This window comes from Mustelus asterias, chromosome 14 (assembly GCF_964213995.1).
Source record: "Mustelus asterias chromosome 14, sMusAst1.hap1.1, whole genome shotgun sequence".
Classification (NCBI taxonomy): domain Eukaryota; kingdom Metazoa; phylum Chordata; class Chondrichthyes; order Carcharhiniformes; family Triakidae; genus Mustelus; species Mustelus asterias.
Genome location: NC_135814.1, coordinates 102,429,401 through 102,454,824, shown reverse-complemented (window position 1 = coordinate 102,454,824; position 25,424 = coordinate 102,429,401).

Here is a 25,424-nt window from a genome sequence, read left to right as displayed (position 1 = left end):
TAAAAACCCCTAAGCTAATCCCAAATGCCCGCGTTTGGCCCATATCCCTCTATACCCATTTTACCCATGTAACTGTCTAAATGCTTTTTAAAAGACAAAATTGTACCCGCCTCTACTACTACCTCTGGCAGCTCGTTCCAGACACTCACCACCCTCTGTGTGAAGAAATTGCCCTCTGGACACTTTTGTATCTCTCCCCTCTCACCTTAAAACTTCATTGCAGTGTTAATGTAAGCCTACTTAGATAAAGCTCGGCACAACATCGTGGGCCGAAGGGCCTGTTCTGTGCTGTACTGTTCTATGTTCTATGTTCTACTTGTGACACTAAGAAATAAACTTAAAAACAGGGAGAGATTTCCAAAGCAGTAGCAAATTCGACCAGTGATGGGCTAACTCGGTTAGTGAGTGGACAGCGTGAGTGGTTCTCCTGCATCTCAGTGAGCCGCGAGATTGAAATCGGGCTTGTTCACTCACCGTGACCCCATGAATGAGATTAGATCCATTCAATACACGCTGAATATTTCATAACCAGTTCTAGAAAATGCTGAATTGTTTATATATTAATAAAACTGTCATCAACTTCAAATGGTAAAGACAAAAGCAATATTGATGCTTTGGACACGGAGGGAGCGCACGGCTCTCACAGTCAATGTTGTGAGCAATCAGCACCCACCTCACCTCACTCACCCTCGCTTTACCTGCGAATCGCTTCAGTCAGACCGGCTAAATTCTCCCTCAGTGTACCCGAACAGGAGTGTGGCGACTGGGGGATTTTCACCGTAACTTCATTGCAGTGTTAGGGTAACCCTACTTGTGACACTAATAAATAAATAAACTTTAAAATGGGCACCGTGTAAAAGTGGTTTGAGGTGTTGATTTGATTTGATTTATTATTGTCACATGCATTAGTATACAGTGAAAAGTATTGTTCCTTGCGTGTTATACAGACAAAGCATGCTGTTCATAGAGAAGGAAAGGAGAGGGTGCAGAATGTAGTGTTACAGTCATAAGCATAGAACGTAAGTAACAGAATTAGAAGGTATGCTGGGCACAGCTTGCAAGAAGTCGCCACATTCCGGCACCATCTTGGTTTTGGACATACACTCAGACATTTGTGAAGTAGAGTTAAAGTTAAAAGATTACTTATTAGTCACAAGTGAGGCTTACATTAACATTGCAATGAAGTTACTGTGAAATTCCCCTAGTCGCCACAGCCCGGCGCCTGTTCGGGTCAATGCACCCTAACCAGCACGTCTTTCAGAATGTGGGGGGAAACCGGAGCACCCGGAGGAAACCCACGCAGACACGGGGAGAACGTGCAAACTCCACACAGACAGTGACCCAAGCCGGGGATTGTACCCGGGTCCCTGGCGTTGTGAGGCAGCAGCGCTAACCACTGTGTCACCGTGCCACCCCAGTTTAGTGGCTAATTATTACAAATATATTTTTGAAATCATTCATTGTACAGAGACATATATATGTCATCATATGGCATCTTCTCCACGTCTCCAACCTTTATATGTATATAAATAAGCCTATAGATATATATAAATATATAGATATATATAAATATAAAGGTTGGAGATGAGCAGAAGATGCCTCAGGAACAGCTCCTGATGAGTTCGTCACCCCGGCTGTCCTTTAATCTTTTGATCAATGCTTCCACCGTTCTGCGGCATTCTGTGAATGACATTGAGACAAAACAGATGTAATTGGATGAAGGTTCTTGGCCCCAGCACCCAGCACCCTGTCCTGGCTGCTAATTAAAAAGGAAGGGGGGAGTTTGACTTTCTGGTTGGTGTCAGTTAAAGTTAGTATTGGATCTATTGTTGCAGACAAACTCCCTTTCTCTTCACACCCTTTGATCTTAATTTGAGAAATAATTTGCAGTTTCAAATCTCCCCAGCCCCTCCCACTTCTCCCTTACAGTTCCAACTCCCACTTCCCACACCAGAACTGGGATGAGGGTTTATCCTCAGTTGTCGGGCGAGAAACCTGCTCCAGAATCAGGGACTGCTTCAGGTCTGCACCCTATGGACAGTAAGAAGTTTAACAACACCAGGTTGAAGTCCAACAGGTTTATTTGGGAGCAAATGCCACTAGCTTTCGGAGCGCTGCCCCTTCGTCAGGTGGGGTGGAGAAATGCTCACAAACAGGGCACAGAGACACAAACTCAATTTACAGAATAATGATTGGAATGCAGTCTTTACAGATAATCAAGTCTTCAAGGTACAAACAATGTGAGTGGAGAGAGCAATTAGCACAGGTTAAAGAGATGTGTATTGTCTCCAGACAGGACAGTGAGATTCTGCAAGTCCAGGCAAGCTGTGGGGGTTACAGATAGTGTGACATGAACCCAAGATACCGGTTGAGGCCGTCCTCATGTGTGCGGAACTTGGCGATCAGTATCTGCAGTAAGAAGTTTAACAACACCAGGTTAAAGTCCAACAGGTTTATTTGGTAGCAAAAGCCACACAAGCTTTCGGAGCTGCAAGCCCCTTCTTCAGGTGAGTGGGAATTCTGTTCACAAACAGAGCACATAAAGACACAAACTCAATTTACATGAATAATGGTTGGAATGCGAATACTTACAACTCATCAAGTCTTTAAGAAACAAAAGAACGTGAGTGGAGAGAGCATCAAGACAGGCTAAAAAGATGTGTATTGTCTCCAGACAAGACAGCCAGTGAAACTCTGTGGGGGTTACAAATAGTGTGCCATGAACCCAATATCCCGGTTGAGGCCGTCCTCGTGTGTGCGGAACTTGGCTATCAGTTTCTGCTCAGCGACTCTGCGCCGTCGTGTGTCGCGAAGGCCGCCTTGGAGAACGCTTACCCGAATATCAGAGGCCGAATGCCCGTGACCGCTGAAGTGCTCCCCAACAGGAAGAGAACAGTCTTGCCTGGTGATTGTCGAGCGGTGTTCATTCATCCGTTGTCGCAGCGTCTGCATGGTCTCCCCAATGTACCATGCCTCGGGACAGCCTTTCTTGCAGCGTATCAGGTAGACAACGTTGGCCGAGTTGCAAGAGTAGGTACCGTGTACCTGGTGGATGGTGTTCTCACGTGAGATGATGGCATCTGTGTCGATGATCCGGCACGTCTTGCAGAAGTTGCTGTGGCAGGGTTGTGTGGTGTCATGGTCACTGTTCTCCTGAAGGCTGGGTAGTTTGCTGCGGACAATGGTCTGTTTGAGGTTGTGCGGTTGTTTGAAGGCTAGAAGTGGGGGTGTGGGGATGGCCTTGGCGAGATGTTCATCAGTGCACAGTGATGGTGCAGTTAGTAATTCCACTATAATGCACTTTGCTGGTGCAATTAGTAATTCCACTATAGTGCACAGTAATGGTGCAGTTAGTAATTCCACTGTAGTGCACAGTGATGGTGCAGTTAGTAATTCCACTATAGTGCACAGTGATGGTGCAGTTAGTAATTCCACTATCGTGCACAGTGATGGAGCAGTTAGTAATTCCACTGTAGTGCACAGTGATGGGGCAGTTCGTAATTCCACTATAGTGCACAGTCATGGTGCAGTTAGTAATTCCACTGTAGTGCACAGTGATGGTGCAGTTAGTAATTCCACTATAGTGCACAGTGATGGTGCAGTTAGTAATTCCACTATCGTGCACAGTGATGGAGCAGTTAGTAATTCCACTGTAGTGCACAGTGATGGGGCAGTTCGTAATTCCACTATAGTGCACAGTGATGGTGCAGTTTGTAATTCCACTGTAGTGCACAGTGATGGTGCAGTCAGTAATTCCACTGTAGTGCACAGTGATGGGGCAGTTAGTAATTCCACTATAGTGCACAGTGATGGTGCAGTCAGTAATTCCACTATAGTGCACAGTGATGGTGCAGTTCGTAATTCCACTATAGTGCACAGTGATGGTGCAGTCAGTAATTCCACTGTAGTGCACAGTGATGGGGCAGTTCGTAATTCCACTATAGTGCACAGTGATGGGGCAGTTAGTAATTCCACTATAATGCACAGTGATGGTGCAGTCAGTAATTCCACTATAGTGCACAGTGATGGTGCAGTTAGTAATTCCACTATAGTGCACAGTGATGGTGCAGTTAGTAATTCCACTATAGTGCACAGTGATGGTGCAGTTAGTAATTCCACTATAGTGCACAGTGATGGTGCAGTTAGTAATTCCACTATAGTGCACAGTGATGGTGCAGTTAGTAATTCCACTATAGTGCACAGTGATGGTGCAGTTAGTAATTCCACTATAGTGCACAGTGATGGTGCAGTTAGTAATTCCACTATAGTGCACAGTGATGGTGCAGTTAGTAATTCCACTATAGTGCACAGTGATGGTGCAGTTAGTAATTCCACTATAGTGCACAGTGATGGTGCAGTTCGTAATTCCACTATAGTGCACAGTGATGGTGCAGTTAGTAATTCCACTATAGTGCACAGTGATGGTGCAGTTAGTAATTCCACTATAGTGCACAGTGATGGTGCAGTTAGTAATTCCACTATAGTGCACAGTGATGGTGCAGTTAGTAATTCCACTATAGTGCACAGTGATGGTGCAGTCAGTAATTCCACTGTAGTGCACAGTGATGGGGCAGTTCGTAATTCCACTATAGTGCACAGTGATGGGGCAGTTCGTAATTCCACTATAGTGCACAGTGATGGGGCAGTTAGTAATTCCACTATAGTGCACAGTGATGGGGCAGTTAGTAATTCCACTATAATGCACAGTGATGGTGCAGTTAGTAATTCCACTATAGTGCACAGTGATGGGGCAGTTAGTAATTCCACTATAGTGCACAGTGATGGTGCAGTTAGTAATTCCACTATAGTGCACAGTGATGGGGCAGTTCGTAATTCCACTATAGTGCACAGTGATGGTGCAGTTAGTAATTCCACTATAGTGCACAGTGATGGGGCAGTTAGTAATTCCACTATAATGCACAGTGATGGTGCAGTCAGTAATTCCACTATAGTGCACAGTGATGGTGCAGTTAGTAATTCCACTATAGTGCACAGTGATGGTGCAGTTAGTAATTCCACTATAGTGCACAGTGATGGTGCAGTTAGTAATTCCACTATAGTGCACAGTGATGGTGCAGTTAGTAATTCCACTATAGTGCACAGTGATGGTGCAGTTAGTAATTCCACTATAGTGCACAGTGATGGTGCAGTTAGTAATTCCACTATAGTGCACAGTGATGGTGCAGTTAGTAATTCCACTATAGTGCACAGTGATGGTGCAGTTAGTAATTCCACTATAGTGCACAGTGATGGTGCAGTTAGTAATTCCACTATAGTGCACAGTGATGGTGCAGTTAGTAATTCCACTATAGTGCACAGTGATGGGGCAGTTCGTAATTCCACTATAGTGCACAGTGATGGTGCAGTTAGTAATTCCACTATAGTGCACAGTGATGGGGCAGTTAGTAATTCCACTATAATGCACAGTGATGGTGCAGTCAGTAATTCCACTATAGTGCACAGTGATGGTGCAGTTAGTAATTCCACTATAGTGCACAGTGATGGTGCAGTTAGTAATTCCACTATAGTGCACAGTGATGGTGCAGTTAGTAATTCCACTATAGTGCACAGTGATGGTGCAGTTAGTAATTCCACTATAGTGCACAGTGATGGTGCAGTTAGTAATTCCACTATAGTGCACAGTGATGGTGCAGTTAGTAATTCCACTATAGTGCACAGTGATGGGGCAGTTCGTAATTCCACTATAGTGCACAGTGATGGTGCAGTTAGTAATTCCACTATAGTGCACAGTGATGGGGCAGTTAGTAATTCCACTATAATGCACAGTGATGGTGCAGTCAGTAATTCCACTATAGTGCACAGTGATGGTGCAGTTAGTAATTCCACTATAGTGCACAGTGATGGTGCAGTTAGTAATTCCACTATAGTGCACAGTGATGGTGCAGTTCGTAATTCCACTATAGTGCACAGTGATGGTGCAGTCAGTAATTCCACTGTAGTGCACAGTGATGGGGCAGTTCGTAATTCCACTATAGTGCACAGTGATGGGGCAGTTAGTAATTCCACTATAGTGCACAGTGATGGGGCAGTTAGTAATTCCACTATAATGCACAGTGATGGTGCAGTCAGTAATTCCACTATAGTGCACAGTGATGGTGCAGTTAGTAATTCCACTATAGTGCACAGTGATGGTGCAGTTAGTAATTCCACTATAGTGCACAGTGATGGTGCAGTTAGTAATTCCACTATAGTGCACAGTGATGGTGCAGTTAGTAATTCCACTATAGTGCACAGTGATGGTGCAGTTAGTAATTCCACTATAGTGCACAGTGATGGGGCAGTTCGTAATTCCACTATAGTGCACAGTGATGGGGCAGTTAGTAATTCCACTATAATGCACAGTGATGGTGCAGTCAGTAATTCCACTATAGTGCACAGTGATGGTGCAGTTAGTAATTCCACTATAGTGCACAGTGATGGTGCAGTTAGTAATTCCACTATAGTGCACAGTGATGGTGCAGTTAGTAATTCCACTATAGTGCACAGTGATGGTGCAGTTAGTAATTCCACTATAGTGCACAGTGATGGTGCAGTTAGTAATTCCACTATAGTGCACAGTGATGGTGCAGTTAGTAATTCCACTATAGTGCACAGTGATGGTGCAGTTAGTAATTCCACTATAGTGCACAGTGATGGTGCAGTTAGTAATTCCACTATAGTGCACAGTGATGGGGCAGTTAGTAATTCCACTATAATGCACAGTGATGGTGCAGTTAGTAATTCCACTATAGTGCACAGTGATGGTGCAGTTAGTAATTCCACTATAGTGCACAGTGATGGTGCAGTTAGTAATTCCACTATAGTGCACAGTGATGGTGCAGTTAGTAATTCCACTATAGTGCACAGTGATGGTGCAGTTAGTAATTCCACTATAGTGCACAGTGATGGTGCAGTTAGTAATTCCACTATAGTGCACAGTGATGGAGCAGTCAGTAATTCCACAATAGTGCACAGTTACGATGCAGTGAGTAATTCCACTATAGTGCACAGTGATGGTGCAGTTAGTAATTCCACTATCGTGCACAGTGATGGAGCAGTTAGTAATTCCACTATAGTGCACAGTGATGATGCAGCTAGTAATTCCACTATAGTGCACAGTGATGGTGCAGTTAGTAATTCCACTATAGTGCACAGCGATGATGCAGCTCGTAATTCCACTATAGTGCACAGTGATGGTGCAGTGACTAATTCCATTATAGTGCACAGTGATGGTGCAGTTCGTAATTCCACTATAGTGCACAGTGATGGTGCCGTTAGTAATTCCACTATAGTGCATAGTGATGGTGCCGTTAGTAATTCCACTATAGTGCACAGCGATGTTGCAGTCAGTAATTCCACTATAGTGCACAGTGATGGTGCAGTCAGTAATTCCACTATAGTGCACAGTGATGGTGCAGTTCGTAATTCCACTATAGTGCACAGTGATGGTGCAGTTAGTAATTCCACTATAGTGCACAGTGATGGTGCAGTTAGTAATTCCACTATAGTGCACAGTGATGGTGCAGTTAGTAATTCCACTATTGTGCACAGTGATGGTGCAGTTAGTAATTCCACTATAGTGCACAGCGATGTTGCAGTCAGTAATTCCACTATAGTGCACAGTGATGGTGCAGTCAGTAATTCCACTATAGTGCACAGTGATGGTGCAGTTCGTAATTCCACTATAGTGCACAGTGATGGGCCAGTTAGTAATTCCAGTATAGTGCACAGTGATGGTGCAGTTAGTAATTCCACTATAGTGCACAGTGATGGAGCAGTTAGTAATTCCACTATAGTGCACAGTGATGGAGCAGTTAGTAATTCCACTATAGTGCACAGTGATGGAGCAGTTTGTAATTCCACTATAGTGCACAGTGATGGGCCAGTTAGTCATTCCACTATAGTGCACAGTGATGGTGCAGTTAGTAATTCCACTATAGTGCACAGTGATGGAGCAGTTAGTAATTCCACTATAGTGCACAGTGATGGAGCAGTTTGTAATTCCACTATAGTGCACAGTGATGGGCCAGTTAGTCATTCCACTATAGTGCACAGTGATGATGCAGTTAGTAATTCCACTATAGTGCACAGTGATGGAGCAGTTAGTAATTCCACTATAGTGCACAGTGATGGAGCAGTTTGTAATTCCACTATAGTGCACAGTGATGGAGCAGTTCGTAATTCCACTATAGTGCACAGTGATGGAACAGTTAGTAATTCCACTATAGTGCACAGTGATGGTGCAGTTAGTAATTCCACTATAGTGCACAGTGATGGAGCAGTTAGTAATTCCACTATAGTGCACAGTGATGGTGCAGTTTGTAATTCCACTATAGTGCACAGTGATGGAGCAGTGAGTAATTCCACTATAGTGTACAGCGATGGTGCAGTCAGTAATTCCACTATAGTGCACAGTGATGGTGCAGTTAGTTATTCCACTATCGTGAACAGTGATGGTGCAGTCAGTAATTCCACTATAGTGCATAGTGAGAGTGCAGTCAGTAATTCCACTATCGTGCACAGTGATGGTGCAGTTAGTAATTCCACTATAGTGCACAGTGATGATGCAGTTAGTAATTCCACTATAGTGCACAGTGATGGGTCAGTTAGTAATTCCACTATAGTGCACAGTGATGGTGCGGTTAGTAATTCCACTATAGTGCACAGTGATGGTGCAGTTAGTAATTCCACTATAGTGCACAGTGATGGTGTAGTCAGTAATTCCACTATAGTGCACAGTGATGGTGCAGTTCGTAATTCCGCTATAGTGCACAGTGATGGGCCAGTTAGTAATTCCACTATGGTGCACAGTGATGGAGCAGTTAGTAATTCCACTATAGTGCACAGTGATGGTGCAGTAAGTAATTCCACTATAGTGCACAGTGATGATGCAGTTAGTAATTCCACTATAGTGCACAGTGATGGTGCAGTAAGTAATTCCACTATAGTGCACAGTGATGGAGCAGTTAGTAATTCCACTATAGTGCACAGTGATGGTGCAGTTAGTAATTCCACTATAGTGCACAGTGATGGTGCAGTTAGTAATTCCACTATAGTGCACAGTGATGGAGCAGTCAGTAATTCCACAATAGTGCACAGTTACGATGCAGTGAGTAATTCCAGTATAGTGCACAGTGATGGTGCAGTTAGTAATTCCACTATCGTGCACTGTGATGGAGCAGTTAGTAATTCCACTATAGTGCACAGTGATGATGCAGCTAGTAATTCCACTATAGTGCACAGTGATGGTGCAGTTAGTAATTCCACTATAGTGCACAGTGATGATGCAGCTAGTAATTCCACTATAGTGCACAGCGATGGTGCAGTGACTAATTCTATTATAGTGCACAGTGAGAGTGCAGTTCGTAATTCCACTATAGTGCATAGTGATGGTGCAGTTAGTAATTCCACTATAGTGCACAGTGATGGTGCAGTTAGTAATTCCACTATAGTGCACAGTGATGATGCAGTTAGTAATTCCACTATAGTGCACAGTGATGGTGCAGTTAGTAATTCCACTATAGTGCACAGTGATGGTGCAGTTAGTAATTCCACTATAGTGCACAGTGATGGTGCAGTCAGTAATTCCACTATAGTGCACAGTGATGGTGCAGTTAGTAATTCCACTATAGTGCACAGTGATGATGCAGTTAGTAATTCCACTATAGTGCACAGTGATGGTGCAGTTAGTAATTCCACTATAGTGCACAGTGATGGTGCAGTTAGTAATTCCACTATAGTGCACAGCGATGGTGCAGTCAGTAATTCCACTATAGTGCACAGTGATGGGTCAGTTAGTAATTCCACTATAGTGCACAGCGATGATGCAGTCAGTAATTCCACTATAGTGCACAGTGATGGTGCAGTTAGTTATTCCACTATCGTGAACAGTGATGGTGCAGTTAGTAATTCCACTATAGTGCACAGTGATGATGCAGCTAGTAATTCCACTATAGTGCACAGTGATGGTGCAGTTAGTAATTCCACTATAGTGCACAGTGATGATGCAGCTAGTAATTCCACTATAGTGCACAGTGATGGTGCAGTGACTAATTCCATTATAGTGCACAGTGATGGTGCAGTTCGTAATTCCACTATAGTGCACAGTGATGGTGCCGTTAGTAATTCCACTATAGTGCATAGTGATGGTGCCGTTAGTAATTCCACTATAGTGCACAGTGATGGTGCAGTTAGTAATTCCACTATAGTGCACAGCGATGTTGCAGTCAGTAATTCCACTATAGTGCACAGTGATGGGTCAGTTAGTAATTCCACTATAGTGCACAGTGATGGTGTAGTCAGTAATTCCACTATAGTGCACAGTGATGGTGCAGTTAGTAATTCCACTATAGTGCACAGTGATGGTGCAGTTAGTAATTCCACTATAGTGCACAGTGATGGGTCAGTTAGTAATTCCACTATAGTGCACAGTGATGGAGCAGTTAGTAATTCCACTATAGTGCACAGTGATGGGTCAGTTAGTAATTCCACTATAGTGCACAGTGATGGTGTAGTCAGTAATTCCACTATAGTGCACAGTGATGGTGCAGTTAGTAATTCCACTATAGTGCACAGTGATGGTGCAGTTAGTAATTCCACTATAGTGCACAGTGATGGTGCAGTTAGTAATTCCACTATAGTGCACAGTGATGGTGCAGTTAGTAATTCCACTATAGTGCACAGTGATGGTGCAGTTAGTAATTCCACTATAGTGCACAGTGATGGTGCAGTTAGTAATTCCACTATAGTGCACAGTGATGGTGCAGTTAGTAATTCCACTATAGTGCACAGCGATGTTGCAGTCAGTAATTCCACTATAGTGCACAGTGATGGGTCAGTTAGTAATTCCACTATCGTGCACAGCGATGTTGCAGTCAGTAATTCCACTATAGTGCACAGTGATGGGTCAGTTAGTAATTCCACTATAGTGCATAGTGATGGTGCAGTTAGTAATTCCACTATAGTGCACAGTGATGATGCAGTCAGTAATTCCACTATAGTGCACAGTGATAGTGCAGTTAGTAATTCCACTATAGTGCACAGTGATGGTGCAGTTAGTAATTCCACTATAGTGCACAGTGATGGTGCAGTTCGTAATTCCACTATAGTGCACTGTGATGGTGCAGTTAGTAATTCCACTATAGTGCAAAGTGATGGTGCAGTTAGTAATTCCACTATAGTGCACAGAGACGGTGCAGTTATTAATTCCACTATAGTGCACAGTGATGGTGCAGTTAGTAATTCCACTATAGTGCACAGTGATGATGCAGTTAGTAATTCCACTATAGTGCACAGTGATGGTGCAGTCAGTAATTCCACTATAGTGCACAGTGATGGTGCAGTTAGTAATTCCACTATAGTGCACAGTGATGGTGCAGTTAGTAATTCCACTACAGTGCACAGTGATGGAGCAGTCAGTAATTCCACAATAGTGCACAGTTACGATGCAGTGAGTAATTCCACTATAGTGCACAGTGATGGTGCAGTTAGTAATTCCACTATAGTGCACAGTGATGGTGCAGTTAGTAATTCCACTATAGTGCACAGTGAGAGTGCAGTTCGTAATTCCACTATAGTGCACAGTGATGGTGCAGTCAGTAATTCCACTATAGTGCACAGTGATGATGCAGTTAGTAATTCCACTATAGTGCACAGTGATGGTGCAGTTAGTAATTCCACTATAGTGCACAGTGATGGTGTAGTCAGTAATTCCACTATAGTGCACAGTGATGGTGCAGTTAGTAATTCCACTATAGTGCACAGTGATGGGTCAGTTAGTAATTCCACTATAGTGCACAGTGATGGTGCAGTTCGTAATTCCACTATAGTGCACAGTGATGGTGCAGTTAGTAATTCCACTATTGTGCACAGTGATGGTGCAGTTAGTAATTCCACTATAGTGCACAGTGATGGTGCCGTTAGTAATTCCACTATAGTGCACAGCGATGGTGCAGTCAGTAATTCCAATATAGTGCACAGTGATGGGTCAGTTAGTAATTCCACTATAGTGCACAGTGATGGTGCAGTGACTAATTCCATTATAGTGCACAGTGATGGTGCAGTTAGTAATTCCACTATAGTGCACAGTGATGGTGCAGTGACTAATTCCATTATAGTGCACAGTGATGGTGCAGTTCGTAATTCCACTATTGTGCACAGTGATGGTGCCGTTAGTAATTCCACTATAGTGCATAGTGATGGTGCCGTTAGTAATTCCACAAGAGTGCACAGTGATGGTGCAGTTAGTAATTCCACTATAGTGCACAGCGATGTTGCAGTCAGTAATTCCACTATAGTGCACAGTGATGGGTCAGTTAGTAATTCCACTATAGTGCACAGTGATGGTGCAGTCAGTAATTCCACTATAGTGCACAGTGATGATGCAGTTAGTAATTCCACTATAGTGCACAGTGATGGGTCAGTTAGTAATTCCACTATAGTGCACAGTGATGGTGCAGTTAGTAATTCCACTATTGTGCACAGTGATGGTGCAGTTAGTAATTCCACTATAGTGCACAGTGATGGTGCCATTAGTAATTCCACTATAGTGCACAGCGATGGTGCAGTCAGTAATTCCAATATAGTGCACAGTGATGGGTCAGTTAGTAATTCCACTATTGTGCACAGTAATGGTGCAGTTAGTAATTCCACTATTGTGCACAGTGATGGTGCAGTCAGTAATTCCACTATAGTGCACAGTGATGGGTCAGTTAGTAATTCCACTATAGTGCACAGTGATGGTGCAGTCAGTAATTCCACTATAGTGCACAGTGATGATGCAGTTAGTAATTCCACTATAGTGCACAGTGATGGGTCAGTTAGTAATTCCACTATAGTGCACAGTGATGGTGCAGTTAGTAATTCCACTATTGTGCACAGTGATGGTGCAGTTAGTAATTCCACTATAGTGCACAGTGATGGTGCCGTTAGTAATTCCACTATAGTGCACAGCGATGGTGCAGTCAGTAATTCCAATATAGTGCACAGTGATGGGTCAGTTAGTAATTCCACTATTGTGCACAGTAATGGTGCAGTTAGTAATTCCACTATTGTGCACTGTGCTGGTGCAATTAGTAATTCCACTATTGTGCACCGTGATGGTGCAGTTAGTAATTCCACTGTCGTCCACAGCAATTCCACAGTAATTCCACTATCGTGCACTGTGATGGTGCAGTTAGTTATTCCAATATAGTGCACAGTGGTGGTGCAGTTAGTAATTCCACTATAGTGCACAGTAATTGTGCAGTTAGTAATTCCACTGTCGTGCACACTGTTAGTCATTCCACTATAGTGCACAGTGATGGTGCAGTTCGTAATTCCACTATAGTGCACAGTCACGGTGCAGTTAGTAATTCCACTATAGTGCACAGTGATGGTGCAGTGAGTAATTCCACTATCATGCACTGTGATGGTGCAGTTCGTTATTCCACTATAGTGCACAGTGATGGTGCAGTTAGTAATTCCACTACAGTGCACAGTGATGGTGCAGTTAGTAATTCCACTATAGTGCACAGTGATGGTGCAGTTAGTAATTCCACTATAGTGCACAGTGATGGTGCAGTTAGTAATTCCACTATAGTGCACAGTGATGGTGCAGTTAGTAATTCCACTATAGTGCACAGTGATGGTGCAGTTAGTAATTCCACTATTGTGCACAGTGATGGTGCAGTTAGTAATTCCACTATAGTGCACAGTGATGGTGCAGTTAGTAATTCCACTATAGTGCACAGTAATTGTGCAGTTAGTAATTCCACTGTCGTGCACACTGTTGTTGCAGTTCGTAATTCCACTATAGTGCACAGTGATGGTGCAGTTAGTAATTCCACTATTGTGCACAGTGATGGTGCAGTTAGTAATTCCACTATTGTGCACAGTGATGGTGTAGTTAGTAATTCCACTGTCGTGCACAGTAATGGTGCTGTTCTTCATTCCACTATAGTGCACAGTGATGGTGCCGTTCGTAATTCCACTATAGTGCACAGTCATGGTGCAGTTAGTAATTCCACTATAGTGCACAGTGATGGTGCAGTTAGTAATTCCACTATCGTGCACTGTGATGGTGCAGTTAGTTATTCCACTATAGTGCACAGTGATGGTGCAGTTAGTAATTCCACTATAGTGCACAGTGATGGTGCAGTTAGTAATTCCACTATAGTGCACAGTGATGGTGCAGTTTGTAATTCCACTATAGTGCACAGTGATGGTGCAGTTAGTAATTCCACTATAGTGCACAGTGATGGTGCAGTTACTAATTCCAGTATAGTGCACAGTGATGGTGCAGTTAGTAATTCCACTATAGTGCACAGTGATGGAGCAGTTAGTAATTCCACTATAGTGCACAATGATGGTGCAGTTAGTAATTCCACTATAGTGCACAGTGATGGTGCAGTTAGTAATTCCACTATAGTGCACAGTGATGGTGCAGTTACTAATTCCACTATAGTGCACAGTGATGGAGCAGTGAGTAATTCCACTATAGTGCACAGTGATGGTGCAGTTAGTAATTCCACTATAGTGCACAGTGATGGGCCAGTTAGTAATTCCACTATAGTGCACAGTGATGGAGCAGTTAGTAATTCCACTATAGTGCACAGTCATGGAGCAGTTAGTAATTCCACTATAGTGCACAGTGATGGTGCAGCTAGTAATTCCACTATAGTGCACAATGATGGAGCAGTTAGAAATTCCACTATAGTGCACAGTGATGGTGCAGTTAGTAATTCCACTATAGTGCACAGTGATGGAGCAGTTAGTAATTCCACTATAGTGCACAGCGATGGTGCAGTCAGTAATTCCACTATAGTGCACAGTGATGGTGGAGTTAATAATTCCACGATAGTGCACAGTGATGGTGCAGTTAGTAATTCCACTATAGTGCACAGTGATGGTGCAGTTAGTAATTCCACTATAGTGCACAGTGATGGTGCAGTTAGTAATTCCACTATAGTGCACAGTGATGGTGCAGTTAGTAATTCCACTATAGTGCACAGTGATGGTGCAGTTAGTAATTCCACTATAATGCACAGTGATGGTGCAGTTAGTAATTCCACTATAGTGCACAGTGATGGTGCAGTTAGTAATTCCACTATAGTGCACAGTGATGGTGCAGTTAGTAATTCCACTATAGTGCACAGTGATGGTGCAGTTAGTAATTCCACTATAATGCACTGTGCTGGTGCAATTAGTAATTCCACTATAGTGCACAGCGATGGTGCAGTCAGTAATTCCACTATAGTGCACAGTGATGGTGCAGTTAGTAATTCCACTATAGTGCACAGTAATGGTGCAGTTAGTAATTCCACTATTGTGCACAGTGATGGTGCAGTTAGTTATTCCACTATCGTGAACAGTGATGGTGCAGTCAGTAATTCCACTATCGTGCACAGTGATGGAGCAGTTAGTAATTCCACTATAGTGCACAGTGATGGGTCAGTTAGTAATTCCACTATAGTGCACAGTGATGATGCAGTTAGTAATTCCACTATAGTGCACAGTGATGATGCAGTTAGTAATTCCACTATAGTGCACAGTGATGGGTCAGTTAGTCATTCCACTATAGTGCACAGTGATGGTGCAGTTCGTAATTCCACTATAGTGCACAGTCATGGTGCAGTTAGTAATTCCACTATAGTGCACAGTGATGGTGCAGTTAGTAATTCCACTATCGTGCACTGTGATGGTGCTGTTAGTTATTCCACTATAGTGCACAGTGATGGTGCAGTTAGTAATTCCACTATTGTGCACAGTGATGGTGCAGTTAGTAATTCCACTATAGTGCACAGTGATGGTGCAGTTCATAATTCCACTATAGTGCACAGTGATGGTGCAGTTAGTAATTCCACTATAGTGCACAGTGATGGTGCAGTTTGTAATTCCACTATAGTGCACAGTGATGGTGCAGTTAGTAATTCCACTATAGTGCACAGTGATGATGCAGTTAGTAATTCCACTATAGTGCACAGTGATGGTGCAGTTAGTAATTCCACTATAGTGCACAGTGATGGTGCAGTCAGTAATTCCACTATAGTGCACAGTGATGGTGCAGTCAGTAATTCCACTATAGTGCACAGTGATGGTGCAGTTAGTAATTCCACTATAGTGCACAGTAATGGTGCAGTTAGTAATTCCACTATTGTGCACAGTGATGGTGCAGTTAGTTATTCCACTATCGTGAACAGTGATGGTGCAGTCAGTAATTCCACTATCGTGCACAGTGATGGAGCAGTTAGTAATTCCACTATAGTGCACAGTGATGGGTCAGTTAGTAATTCCACTATAGTGCACAGTGATGATGCAGTTAGTAATTCCACTATAGTGCACAGTGATGATGCAGTTAGTAATTCCACTATAGTGCACAGTGATGGGTCAGTTAGTCATTCCACTATAGTGCACAGTGATGGTGCAGTTCGTAATTCCACTATAGTGCACAGTCATGGTGCAGTTAGTAATTCCACTATAGTGCACAGTGATGGTGCAGTTAGTAATTCCACTATCGTGCACTGTGATGGTGCTGTTAGTTATTCCACTATAGTGCACAGTGATGGTGCAGTTAGTAATTCCACTATTGTGCACAGTGATGGTGCAGTTAGTAATTCCACTATAGTGCACAGTGATGGTGCAGTTCATAATTCCACTATAGTGCACAGTGATGGTGCAGTTAGTAATTCCACTATAGTGCACAGTGATGGTGCAGTTTGTAATTCCACTATAGTGCACAGTGATGGTGCAGTTAGTAATTCCACTATAGTGCACAGTGATGATGCAGTTAGTAATTCCACTATAGTGCACAGTGATGGTGCAGTTAGTAATTCCACTATAGTGCACAGTGATGGTGCAGTTAGTAATTCCACTATAGTGCACAGTGATGGTGCAGTTAGTAATTCCACTATAGTGCACAGTGATGGTGCAGTTAGTAATTCCATTATAGTGCACAGTGATGGTGGAGTTAATAATTCCACGATAGTGCACAGTGATGGTGCAGTTAGTAATTCCACTATAATGCACTGTGCTGGTGCAATTAGTAATTCCACTATAGTGCACAGTGATGGTGCAGTTAGTAATTCCACTATAGTGCACAGTAATGGTGCAGTTAGTAATTCCACTATAGTGCACAGTGATGGTGCAGTTAGTAATTCCACTATTGTGCACAGTGATGGTGCAGTTAGTAATTCCACTATAGTGCACAGTGATGGAGCAGTTAGTAATTCCACTATTGTGCACAGTGATGGTGCAGTTAGTAATTCCACTATAGTGCACAGTGATGGAGCAGTTAGTAATTCCACTATAGTGCACAGTGATGGAGCAGTTAGTAATTCCACTATAGTGCACAGTGATGGAGCAGTTAGTAATTCCACTATAGTGCACAGTGATGGTGCAGTTAGTAATTCCACTATAGTGCACAGTGATGGTGCAGTTCGTAATTCCACTACAGTGCACAGTGATGGTGCAGTTAGTAATTCCACTATAGTGCACAGTGATGGTGTAGTTAGTAATTCCACTATAGTGCACAGCGATGGTGCAGTCAGTAATTCCAATATAGTGCACAGTGATGGGTCAGTTAGTAATTCCACTATTGTGCACAGTAATGGTGCAGTTAGTAATTCCACTATTGTGCACAGTGATGGTGCAGTTAGTAATTCCACTATTGTGCACAGTGATGGTGCAGTTAGTAATTCCACTATAGTGCACAGTGATGGTGCAGTTAGTAATTCCACTATAGTGCACAGTGATGGTGCAGTTAGTAATTCCACTATAGTGCACCGTGATGGTGCAGTTAGTAATTCCACTGTCGTCCACAGCAATTCCACAGTAATTCCACTATCGTGCACTGTGATGGTGCAGTTAGTTATTCCAATATAGTGCACAGTGGTGGTGCAGTTAGTAATTCCACTATAGTGCACAGTAATTGTGCAGTTAGTAATTCCACTGTCGTGCACACTGTTAGTCATTCCACTATAGTGCACAGTGATGGTGCAGTTCGTAATTCCACTATAGTGCACAGTCACGGTGCAGTTAGTAATTCCACTATAGTGCACAGTGATGGTGCAGTGAGTAATTCCACTATCGTGCACTGTGATGGTGCAGTTAGTTATTCCACTATAGTGCACAGTGATGGTGCAGTTAGTAATTCCACTACAGTGCACAGTGATGGTGCAGTTAGTAATTCCACTATAGTGCACAGTGATGGTGCAGTTAGTAATTCCACTATAGTGCACAGTGATGGTGCAGTTAGTAATTCCACTATAGTGCACAGTGATGGTGCAGTTAGTAATTCCACTATAGTGCACAGTGATGGTGCAGTTAGTAATTCCACTATTGTGCACAGTGATGGTGCAGTTAGTAATTCCACTATAGTGCACAGTGATGGTGCAGTTAGTAATTCCACTATAGTGCACAGTAATTGTGCAGTTAGTAATTCCACTGTCGTGCACACTGTTGTTGCAGTTCGTAATTCCACTATAGTGCACAGTGATGGTGCAGTTAGTAATTCCACTATTGTGCACAGTGATGGTGCAGTTAGTAATTCCACTATTGTGCACAGTGATGGTGTAGTTAGTAATTCCACTGTCGTGCACAGTAATGGTGCTGTTCTTCATTCCACTATAGTGCACAGTGATGGTGCCGTTCGTAATTCCACTATAGTGCACAGTCATGGTGCAGTTAGTAATTCCACTATAGTGCACAGTGATGGTGCAGTTAGTAATTCCACTATCGTGCACTGTGATGGTGCAGTTAGTTATTCCACTATAGTGCACAGTGATGGTGCAGTTAGTAATTCCACTATAGTGCACAGTGATGGTGCAGTTAGTAATTCCACTATAGTGCACAGTGATGGTGCAGTTTGTAATTCCACTATAGTGCACAGTGATGGTGCAGTTAGTAATTCCACTATAGTGCACAGTGATGGTGCAGTTACTAATTCCAGTATAGTGCACAGTGATGGTGCAGTTAGTAATTCCACTATAGTGCACAGTGATGGAGCAGTTAGTAATTCCACTATAGTGCACAGTGATGGTGCAGTTAGTAATTCCACTATAGTGCACAGTGATGGTGCAGTTAGTAATTCCACTATAGTGCACAGTGATGGTGCAGTTACTAATTCCACTATAGTGCACAGTGATGGAGCAGTGAGTAATTCCACTATAGTGCACAGTGATGGTGCAGTTAGTAATTCCACTATAGTGCACAGTGATGGGCCAGTTAGTAATTCCACTATAGTGCACAGTGATGGAGCAGTTAGTAATTCCACTATAGTGCACAGTGATGGAGCAGTTAGTAATTCCACTATAGTGCACAGTGATGGTGCAGCTAGTAATTCCACTATAGTGCACAATGATGGAGCAGTTAGAAATTCCACTATAGTGCACAGTGATGGTGCAGTTAGTAATTCCACTATAGTGCACAGTGATGGAGCAGTTAGTAATTCCACTATAGTGCACAGTGATGGAGCAGTTAGTAATTCCACTATAGTGCACAGTGATGGAGCAGTTAGTAATTCCACTATAGTGCACAGTGATGGTGCAGCTAGTAATTCCACTATAGTGCACAATGATGGAGCAGTTAGAAATTCCACTATAGTGCACAGTGATGGTGCAGTTAGTAATTCCACTATAGTGCACAGCGATGGTGCAGTCAGTAATTCCACTATAGTGCACAGTGACGGTGGAGTTAATAATTCCACGATAGTGCACAGTGATGGTGCAGTTAGTAATTCCACTATAATGCACTGTGATGGTGCAGTTAGTAATTCCACTATTGTGCACAGTGATGGTGCAGTTAGTAATTCCACTATAGTGCACAGTGATGGAGCAGTTAGTAATTCCACTATAGTGCACAGTGATGGTGCAATTAGTAATTCCACTATAGTGCACAGTGATGGTGCAGTTAGTAATTCCACTATTGTGCACAGTGATGGTGCAGTTAGTAATTCCACTATAGTGCACAGTGATGGAGCAGTTAGTAATTCCACTATAGTGCACAGTGATGGTGCAGTTAGTTATTCCACTATCGTGAACAGTGATGGTGCAGTCAGTAATTCCACTATCGTGCACAGTGATGGTGCAGTTAGTAATTCCACTATAGTGCACAGTGATGATGCAGTTAGTAATTCCACTATAGTGCACAGTGATGGGTCAGTTCGTCATTCCACTATAGTGCACAGTGATGGTGCAGTTCGTAATTCCACTATAGTGCACAGTCATGGTGCAGTTAGTAATTCCACTATAGTGCACAGTGATGGTGCAGTTAGTAATTCCACTATCGTGCACTGTGATGGTGCTGTTAGTTATTCCACTATAGTGCACAGTGATGGTGCAGTTAGTAATTCCACTATTGTGCACAGTGATGGTGCAGTTAGTAATTCCAGTATAGTGCACAGTGATGGTGCAGTTCGTAATTCCACTATAGTGCACAGTGATGGTGCAGTTAGTAATTCCACTATAGTGCACAGTGATGGTGCAGTTTGTAATTCCACTATAGTGCACAGTGATGGTGCAGTTAGTAATTCCACTATAGTGCACAGTGATGATGCAGTTAGTAATTCCACTATAGTGCACAGTGATGGTGCAGTTAGTAATTCCACTATAGTGCACAGTGATGGTGCAGTTAGTAATTCCACTATAGTGCACAGTGATGGAGCAGTTAGTAATTCCACTATAGTGCACAGTGATGGAGCAGTTAGTAATTCCACTATAGTGCACAGTGATGGAGCAGTTAGTAATTCCACTATAGTGCACAGTGATGGTGCAGTTAGTAATTCCACTATAGTGCACAGTGATGGTGCAGTTAGTAATTCCACTATCGTGCACTGTGATGGTGCAGTTAGTTATTCCACTATAGTGCACAGTGATGGTGCAGTTCGTAATTCCACTATAGTGCACAGTGATGGAGCGGTTAGTAATTCCACTATAGTGCACAGCGATGGTGCAGTCAGTAATTCCAATATAGTGCACAGTGATGGGTCAGTTAGTAATTCCACTATTGTGCACAGTAATGGTGCAGTTAGTAATTCCACTATTGTGCACAGTGATGGTGCAGTTAGTAATTCCACTATTGTGCACAGTGATGGTGCAGTTAGTAATTCCACTATAGTGCACAGTGATGGTGCAGTTAGTAATTCCACTATAGTGCACAGTGATGGTGCAGTTAGTAATTCCACTATAGTGCACCGTGATGGTGCAGTTAGTAATTCCACTGTCGTCCACCGCAATTCCACAGTAATTCCACTATCGTGCACTGTGATGGTGCAGTTAGTTATTCCAATATAGTGCACAGTGGTGGTGCAGTTAGTAATTCCACTATAGTGCACAGTAATTGTGCAGTTAGTAATTCCACTGTCGTGCACACTGTTAGTCATTCCACTATAGTGCACAGTGATGGTGCAGTTCGTAATTCCACTATAGTGCACAGTCACGGTGCAGTTAGTAATTCCACTATAGTGCACAGTGATGGTGCAGTGAGTAATTCCACTATCGTGCACTGTGATGGTGCAGTTAGTTATTCCACTATAGTGCACAGTGATGGTGCAGTTAGTAATTCCACTACAGTGCACAGTGATGGTGCAGTTAGTAATTCCACTATAGTGCACAGTGATGGTGCAGTTAGTAATTCCACTATAGTGCACAGTGATGGTGCAGTTAGTAATTCCACTATAGTGCACAGTGATGGTGCAGTTAGTAATTCCACTATAGTGCACAGTGATGGTGCAGTTAGTAATTCCACTATTGTGCACAGTGATGGTGCAGTTAGTAATTCCACTATAGTGCACAGTGATGGTGCAGTTAGTAATTCCACTATAGTGCACAGTGATGGTGCAGTTAGTAATTCCACTATAGTGCACAGTGATGGTGCAGTTAGTAATTCCACTATTGTGCACAGTGATGGTGCAGTTAGTAATTCCACTATAGTGCACAGTGATGGTGCAGTTAGTAATTCCACTATAGTGCACAGTAATTGTGCAGTTAGTAATTCCACTGTCGTGCACAGTAATGGTGCTGTTCTTCATTCCACTATAGTGCACAGTGATGGTGCCGTTCGTAATTCCACTATAGTGCACAGTCATGGTGCAGTTAGTAATTCCACTATAGTGCACAGTGATGGTGCAGTTAGTAATTCCACTATAGTGCACAGTGATGGGGCAGTTAGTAATTCCACTATAATGCACAGTGATGGTGCAGTCAGTAATTCCACTATAGTGCACAGTGATGGTGCAGTTAGTAATTCCACTATCGTGCACTGTGATGGTGCAGTTAGTTATTCCACTATAGTGCACAGTGATGGTGCAGTTAGTAATTCCACTATAGTGCACAGTGATGGTGCAGTTAGTAATTCCACTATAGTGCACAGTGATGGTGCAGTTTGTAATTCCACTATAGTGCACAGTGATGGTGCAGTTAGTAATTCCACTATAGTGCACAGTGATGGTGCAGTTACTAATTCCAGTATAGTGCACAGTGATGGTGCAGTTAGTAATTCCACTATAGTGCACAGTGATGGAGCAGTTAGTAATTCCACTATAGTGCACAGTGATGGTGCAGTTAGTAATTCCACTATAGTGCACAGTGATGGTGCAGTTAGTAATTCCACTATAGTGCACAGTGATGGTGCAGTTACTAATTCCACTATAGTGCACAGTGATGGAGCAGTGAGTAATTCCACTATAGTGCACAGTGATGGTGCAGTTAGTAATTCCACTATAGTGCACAGTGATGGGCCAGTTAGTAATTCCACTATAGTGCACAGTGATGGAGCAGTTAGTAATTCCACTATAGTGCACAGTGATGGAGCAGTTAGTAATTCCACTATAGTGCACAGTGATGGTGCAGCTAGTAATTCCACTATAGTGCACAATGATGGAGCAGTTAGAAATTCCACTATAGTGCACAGTGATGGTGCAGTTAGTAATTCCACTATAGTGCACAGTGATGGAGCAGTTAGTAATTCCACTATAGTGCACAGCGATGGTGCAGTCAGTAATTCCACTATAGTGCACAGTGATGGTGGAGTTAATAATTCCACGATAGTGCACAGTGATGGTGCAGTTAGTAATTCCACTATAATGCACTGTGATGGTGCAGTTAGTAATTCCACTATTGTGCACAGTGATGGTGCAGTTAGTAATTCCACTATAGTGCACAGTGATGGAGCAGTTAGTAATTCCACTATAGTGCACAGTGATGGTGCAATTAGTAATTCCACTATAGTGCACAGTGATGGTGCAGTTAGTAATTCCACTATTGTGCACAGTGATGGTGCAGTTAGTAATTCCACTATAGTGCACAGTGATGGAGCAGTTAGTAATTCCACTATAGTGCACAGTGATGGTGCAGTTAGTTATTCCACTATCGTGAACAGTGATGGTGCAGTCAGTAATTCCACTATCGTGCACAGTGATGGTGCAGTTAGTAATTCCACTATAGTGCACAGTGATGATGCAGTTAGTAATTCCACTATAGTGCACAGTGATGGGTCAGTTAGTCATTCCACTATAGTGCACAGTGATGGTGCAGTTCGTAATTCCACTATAGTGCACAGTCATGGTGCAGTTAGTAATTCCACTATAGTGCACAGTGATGGTGCAGTTAGTAATTCCACTATCGTGCACTGTGATGGTGCTGTTAGTTATTCCACTATAGTGCACAGTGATGGTGCAGTTAGTAATTCCACTATTGTGCACAGTGATGGTGCAGTTAGTAATTCCAGTATAGTGCACAGTGATGGTGCAGTTCGTAATTCCACTATAGTGCACAGTGATGGTGCAGTTAGTAATTCCACTATAGTGCACAGTGATGGTGCAGTTTGTAATTCCACTATAGTGCACAGTGATGGTGCAGTTAGTAATTCCACTATAGTGCACAGTGATGATGCAGTTAGTAATTCCACTATAGTGCACAGTGATGGTGCAGTTAGTAATTCCACTATAGTGCACAGTGATGGTGCAGTTAGTAATTCCACTATATTGCACAGTGATGGAGCAGTTAGTAATTCCACTATAGTGCACAGTGATGGAGCAGTTAGTAATTCCACTATAGTGCACAGTGATGGAGCAGTTAGTAATTCCACTATAGTGCACAGTGATGGTGCAGTTAGTAATTCCACTATAGTGCACAGTGATGGTGCAGTTAGTAATTCCACTATCGTGCACTGTGATGGTGCAGTTAGTTATTCCACTATAGTGCACAGTGATGGTGCAGTTAGTAATTCCACTACAGTGCACAGTGATGGTGCAGTTAGTAATTCCACTATAGTGCACAGTGATGGTGCAGTTCGTAATTCCACTATAGTGCACAGTGATGGAGCGGTTAGTAATTCCACTATGGTGCACAGTGATGGTGCAGTTTGTAATTCCACTATAGTGCACAGTGATGGTGCAGTTAGTAATTCCACTATAGTGCACAGTGATGATGCAGTTAGTAATTCCACTATAGTGCACAGTGATGGTGCAGTTAATAATTCCACTATAATGCACACTGTTGGTGCAGTTTGTAATTCCACTATAGTGCACAGTGATGGTGCAGTTAGTAATTCCACTATAATGCACTGTGCTGGTGCTATTAGTAATTCCACTATTGTGCACAGTAATGGTGCAGTTAGTAATTCCACTATTGTGCACAGTGATGGTGCAGTTAGTAATTCCACTATAGTGCACAGTGATGGGGCAGTTAGTAATTCCACTATTGTGCACAGTGATGGTGCAGTTCGTAATTCCACTGTCGTGCACAGTAATGGTGCTGTTAGTCATTCCACTATAGTGCACAGTGATGGTGCAGTTCGTAATTCCACTATAATGCACAGTGATGGTGCAGTTAGTAATTCCACTATTGTGCTCAGTGATGGTGCAGTTAGTAATTCCACTATTGTGCACAGTGATGGTGCAGTTAGTAATTCCACTATTGTGCACAGTGATGGTGCAGTTCATAATTCCACTGTCGTGCACAGTAATGGTGCTGTTAGTCATTCCACTATAGTGCACAGTGATGGTGCAGTTCGTAATTCCACTATAGTGCACAGTCATGGTGCAGTTAGTAATTCCACTATAGTGCACAGTGATGGTGCAGTTAGTAATTCCACTATAGTGCACAGTGATGGTGCAGTTTGTAATTCCACTATCGTGCACTGTGATGGTGCAGTTAGTTATTCCACTATAGTGCACAGTGATGGTGCAGTTAGTAATTCCACTACAGTGCACAGTGATGGTGCAGTTTGTAATTCCACTATAGTGCACAGTGATGGTGCAGTTAGTAATTCCACTATAGTGCACAGTGATGGTGCAGTTAGTAATTCCACTATAGTGCACAGTGATGGTGCAGTTCGTAATTCCACTATAGTGCACAGTGATGGTGCAGTTAGTAATTCCACTATAGTGCACAGTGATGGTGCAGTTTGTAATTCCACTATCGTGCACTGTGATGGTGCAGTTAGTTATT